Here is a 6,264-nt window from a genome sequence, read left to right on the forward strand (position 1 = left end):
ATTCCTAGGCGCATTGAGAACTAGATATGGACACTATGAGTTCATGGTCATGCCCTTCGGATTGACCAATGCGCCAGCTGTGTTTATGGACCTAATGAATCGGGTGTTCAGTCCTTATCTGGACAAGTTCGTGGTTGTATTCATTGATGATATATTGGTTTACTCCAAGAATGAGGAAGAGCACGAGGAACGTCTGAGGATAGTGTTGAGAACTTTGGCAGAGAATCAGTTGTATGCCAAATTGAGTAAGTGCGAGTTCTGGTTGAAGAAAGTTGCCTTTTTGGGGCATGTGATTTCCAAAGAGGGGGTGTCAGTGGATCCTAGCAAGATCGAGGCTGGACTAGATGGCAGGGCCCAAAGAATGTGGGCGAAATTCGAAGCTTCTTGGGACTAGCCGGATATTACAGGAGGTTTGTCAAAGACTTTTCGAAGATAGCAAAACCTTTGACATCGCTAATGAGGAAAGAGAACAGGTTTGTTTGGGATGAGAGTTGTGAGAAGGCTTTCTTGACACTTAAAGAGCGCCTAACCACAACTCCTATCCTTGCTTTGCCGGATGGGAATGATAACTTCGAAGTGTATACTGATGCTTCCAAGAAGGGGTTGGGGTATGTGTTGATGCAGAACGGGAAGGTAATCGCTTACGCTTCTCGACAATTGAAGACCTATGAGGAGAACTACCCTACCCATGATCTAGAGTTGGGAGCCGTGGTGTTTACTCTCAAGTTGTGGCGACATTATCTCTATGGAGTGACCTTCAAGGTATTTTCTGATCACAAGAGCCTGAAGTATATCTATACCCAGAAGGAGCTGAACATGAGACAGAGGAGATGGATCGAGTTGATTGGCGACTATGACATGGACTTACTCTATCATGAGGGGAAAGCGAATGTTGTAGCCGATGCTTTGAGTCGGAAGTCTATCCATGCCCTGATCAGTGCCAGATCCAGGGTGAGGATGCTTGGTGAGCTAAGGAAGATGGGGATTTACATGATCCGACGAGGTGAGACCATTGGGGATATGACAGTTGAGCCGGAGTTGTACGAGGAGATTCGAGAGCTACAGAAAGAGGATGCTAGAATTCAGAAATGGCGCAATGCGGTAGAGCAGGCAGGTACAGAACCTTACTCTAAATTCAGTATTCATTCAGATGGGAGCTTGAGGTTTGGAGAGGTGGTGTGTGCCGCCTAACGAGGGGCGAAGAAGAAAATTATTGCGAGGCACATGCTACTCCTTATTCTGTACATCCGGGAGGGGATAAGTTATACAAGGACCTCAAGAAGACGTTTTGGTGGCCTAATATGAAGAAGGAAGTTGCTGAGTTCGTGTCTCGATGTTTGACATGCCAGAAAGTGAAGGGTGAACACAAGAGACCGCAGGGGAAAGTTCAGCCGCTAGATGTGCCAGAGTGGAAGTGGGGGAGTATATCCATGGACTTCATCGTCGGGTTGCCTCGGACTCAAAGAGGTAACAACATGATTTGGGTGATCGTCGACAGGTTGACCAAGTCAGCTCACTTTATTCCCATGAAGGATACTTGGAGTAAGGCTGAGTTGGCTAAGGCTTATGTTCAGTACGTGGTAAAGTTTCATGGTGTGCCTAAAGATATCGTCTCCGACAGAGATTCCAAGTTTCTATCCAAGTTCTGGCAGGAATTGCAGTCATTGATGGGTACTCAACTGAAGATGAGCACCGCTTTTCATCCTGCTACTGACGGTCAGACAGAGAGGACTATCCAGACCCTCGAGGATATGTTGAGAGCTTGTGTTCTAGAGTTTGGCGGATCTTGGGAGGACAGACTGGGGTTGATCGAGTTTTCTTACAACAACAGTTATCACGCTAGCATTGGGATGGCACCCTTCGAGGCACTCTATGGTAGGAAATGCATGAGTCCTGTATGTTGGGATGATCGATCTGACGCTATCGTTTTGGGGCCAGAGATGGTTGAACAGGTACAGATTATTAGGCAAAAGATGAGAGCTTCCCAGGACAGACAGAAGAGCTATGCTGACACTAGGAGAAGTGACATTTCTTTCGAGGTGGGAGAAAAGGTACTACTCAAAGTGTCGCCGATGAAGGGAGTTATGAGGTTCGGGAAGCGAGGGAAGCTGAGTCAGAAATTCATCGGACCTTATGAGATTTTGGACAGAGTTGGAGAGGTGGCATACCGTTTAGCTTTGCCACCAGCTTTAGCCAGGGTTCACAATGTCTTTCATGTTTCCCAGTTGCAGAGGTACTTGAGCGATCCATCACATGTGTTGAGTCCTGAGGTGATCGAGGTGGATGAGCAGTTGTCCTATCTGGAGACACCTAAGGAGATTTTGGACAGGAAAGTGAGGAAGACCGGGGAATGGAGAGACGACTTTGGTGAAAGTCTTGTGGACTAACCACAATGTTGAGGAAGCTACATGGGAGACTGAGGCTTCCATGAGGGAAAGCTATCCACACCTGTTTGCATGAGGTAAGTTCCGGGACGTAACTTTCTTTTTAGGAGGGTAGAATGTAACATTTTTTTTTATGGGCCTAAGTTCATGAGTTCTTATACTAGAAAATCTGTTTTGGTACCCACGGTGATGCTTGGGGGTTTGATAGATGAGCGAACTTCGGGACGAAGTTCATTTTAAGGGGGGAAGACTGTAATACTCCGTATTTTATATTACTATTTGAGTCGAGTTAATTATTTAGTCGTATTGATATCGTAAGATCGAGTTATTCGTAAACTTGTTGAGACGGGTTTAACTGAACGAAGTCACGTTAGCTAGTCCTTTTACCAACCACGCTGACCCATGACACTTACCCATTTACCCAGGCACGTTTACCCATGACCCATTTACCATCTAACCTATTTTTAACCTAATTTTACCCTAACACTACAAAACTCTACTCCCTCACCCGCCTCCCTCATTTCAGCGGCACAAATCTCAACCTTCACGCAAATCGAGAGAGAGAGAGAGTGAGTGTGGGTGTTGACGGCGTAGCAAGGAAGAGCATAGGGTGGTTGTCGACGCTGTGAGGTGGCCTTGGTGGTGGTTTACGTGGTGGTTTAGGTAAGCAGTCACCTTTTCTCTACTTTTTTTTTAGTTTGTCGGGTTGTGGTTGTTGTCACCGTGTGTCGCAGAGAGGTGATAAGGGTGGTTGGTGTCGAGGAATTTGTATTGGGTGGTTTGAGTTGCCCCTAGTGGTGGCGGTTAGGTAGGTTTTAGGCGGTGGAAATGGCGGCAGGAGGCATTGTCGACAGAGACAATCAAACGGGTTTAAACAGGGGTTTTCAGGCGGGTTTAGGTGATTAGGATTGGGGTGGCGTCACCATGGACTCGGGGGAGGTCGAAACGGCGGCGCCACGGCGTCTGTGTGCTTGGTTTGACGGCGAGCAGAGTGGTGGTGGTAGCATAGGAGGATGTTGACGACGGTGGTGGCTATAGGGTTGCAAAGGGAGGCTGTTGGTGGCGGCAACCCCTGCTAGGCGGTGTGTCAGGGCTGTTGGCAGCCCTGGTTCGACTCTTCGGCGGCGATCGACCAGTTGGGGTTGGTTGTTGGTGGTTGGGTCGAAGGCGGGAACACAGCTGGTGGTTGTCGTGGTGGTTCAGGCGGCGCGTGAGGGGTTTGGGCGAGTGTGAAGTCACGGGTTGTGGGAGTCGGGTTGTTAGGATTGTACAATGTTTGTTTCGGTTTTTCTTAATTCGTTTAATCTTTTATTTATCGTATTAGTTATTTAATTTAATTCCCGAGTTATTTAAATAATTAGAGACGGGTTTTTAGTCGGGTTGGTTAAAATGGAAAACTACTATATCGGTGAAGTTTCCATTTAAGGAAACTTTCCATTTTAAGAAGTTTCTATTTTTAGTAACTTTCTATTTTGGGAACGGGAATAGTTTAAGTAATTGTTTGTCATTATTTATCTTTCAGAGGGCGAATTTGTTGTGGAATATTACTGAGCACCCGACTATTTGACTGTAGTACTGAGGTAGGGGAATACACTGATTGAGTTCTTACGATTATAAAGAGTTGGCATGTTCGGTGATTATATGACATATCTGTTTATCTTATTTATCTCGTTGAGCATCATTGTTTCATACGTCTCATACATTTCATATGCATCGGAGTTGGAGTTGGAGGAGATGAGATTATTGTGATTAAGGCCCAGGCGGGTTCTGCAGGACTTATTTGGTGACCTCGCCATTTAGGTGGTATATCGACGACGGTCGATTGATATAGTCTGCCGGGGATCGGTATGGCTGGGCGTTCCAGGGATGTGTGTGATAGAGATGGACTTGGAGGAACATATCATTGCATTCTTTATATATATCGTATTACCTACTCAACTTCGCGGTTGACCCTGTGTATTCGTGTATACTGTGATGATCCATTTATTGGGAAGATTGTGAGTTGTTGAGACATTGGGAGTGGCGAGGGGAGAGAGCATGGATCACCCGACTTAGAGCTAGCCCACTTTTATTTCTCGTTTAGTTATCGACTTTACTTCCGATTTAAGACATATTCCATTTGATTTGTAAACATTTATAAACTTTTAATTTAAAGTACTGTTTATCTTTCCCTTTGTTATCTACTGCCTCGGGTTTCCGAGATGGTAACACCCTTCTTTATCTGAGGAGTCCTAGTTCAGGCCCTTAAATAAATGGGGGTGTTACAAGAAAACTGTTACTAAATTTACACCAGCAACGGTTTTTGTTACCCGTTGTTATGTTATAACTACGGATTTTTCGTAACCGTTATTATTTTCTATTATGAAATAACGGTTTTTCAATTCAACCGTTGTCAGTATTTGATTATATTTTTCAGTTTGACTACTGCATTCAAAACATTATTAGAACTTTAATAAATATTCAATTTGACCAATAATATTTAATTTGACCAAAATAATAATTCTATAAATATGTCTTCATAATGTTTTAGGTCAAATTCTAAATTATCAAACATTTACTCTTTAATTTCTCTCTAAAAAAATATGGTTGGTGTATCGGAGCTACAATCACATTCTCGTTACACACAGCCTTTTACTTGCATTCTCTATAATTGTAATACTCCGTATTTATAAGTCTTGGGGTACTCTATCGAGTAGGCCTTACTCTGTCGAGTAAGAGTAGATTGCGTTTTAGAAAGGTTTCTGACCTGTTGGGTACTCGATCGAGTAGCTGGGATACTCGATCGAGTAGGGGGGTACTCGATCGAGTACCTTGGGTACTCGATCGAGTAGCCGGTTTTACGGGGAGTTTTCTCGGGTTTTGTTAATTATACGATTAAGATATATAAGCTTCGTCGTCATTATTCTAAATCACTTTTGCAAAACCTAATTTACTGTTTAAGAGAGAAAGCAAGCAAGTTCACCATCTTAATCGCATTGTTAGCAATTCCCGGAGTTTGGAAGGTCAGTTCTCGTCGTTGGTTATACCGTTGAGTTCCTTGCGTCGAGGGTAAGATCTATGTACCCTTTTTATTGTCTTTCCTTTAATTTGGTTAAACCCTAATTTAGGGATTTGGGGGTTTTTGTGTAGTATGTGATTTGGTAGCATTTGTATGTTATATGATAGGAGGAGGTTTCATAGAGGAAGCTTTTTGAGACAGCTATAGAGACCGTCTGATTAGTTGTGCTTTCCAGGTAGGATTTCCTACTCAGTATTAGTCCCATAATGGGATGATTGTTGATGTATTGAGATTGATTGTTTAATATCGTAATTGTGTTGTGACGGTGGTTGATTGTGATTATTGATTAATATCGTAATTGTGTTGTGACGGTTGTGACTGTGATTGTTGTCTCTGGTTCTCGAGATGCGTTCTCGGCTGAGTGGAGTCACTTGCGGGAGTGGCTTCACGCCCTAGTTTCGCCCTTCGTGGAACCCGCCACGGAAGGGGATGTGCACATTAATGGGACAGGGTTATCGCTCGGTATGATGAGCGGGGATTTGGTGGGTACGGTGCGGTCCCCCATGGCGGTATGGTCCAGGGACGGTCGGTGATTGAGATTATTGGAATTGGTGTGGTTGTGTGTGTGATTAAGTCATTCTGTTTATCTTATTGTTGATGTATATTGAGTTGTGTGATTAGTAATCGACCCCGTTTAAATGTTTTAAAAATCTGTGGTGATCCATTCGGGGTGGTGAGCGATTGTTTTAAGGCGGTATATCTTGGATACGCGTGGGATCTAGTCTGGGATGGAGTCATCACATGTCGAGTCTTTAGTCTTCCGCTGTGTTTGTTAGGACAGTTCCTTTCGGTTGGTTTATAGATTGAGAACATTTGTATTTT

Source organism: Silene latifolia, chromosome X (assembly GCF_048544455.1).
Source record: "Silene latifolia isolate original U9 population chromosome X, ASM4854445v1, whole genome shotgun sequence".
NCBI classification, from domain to species: Eukaryota; Viridiplantae; Streptophyta; class Magnoliopsida; order Caryophyllales; family Caryophyllaceae; genus Silene; species Silene latifolia.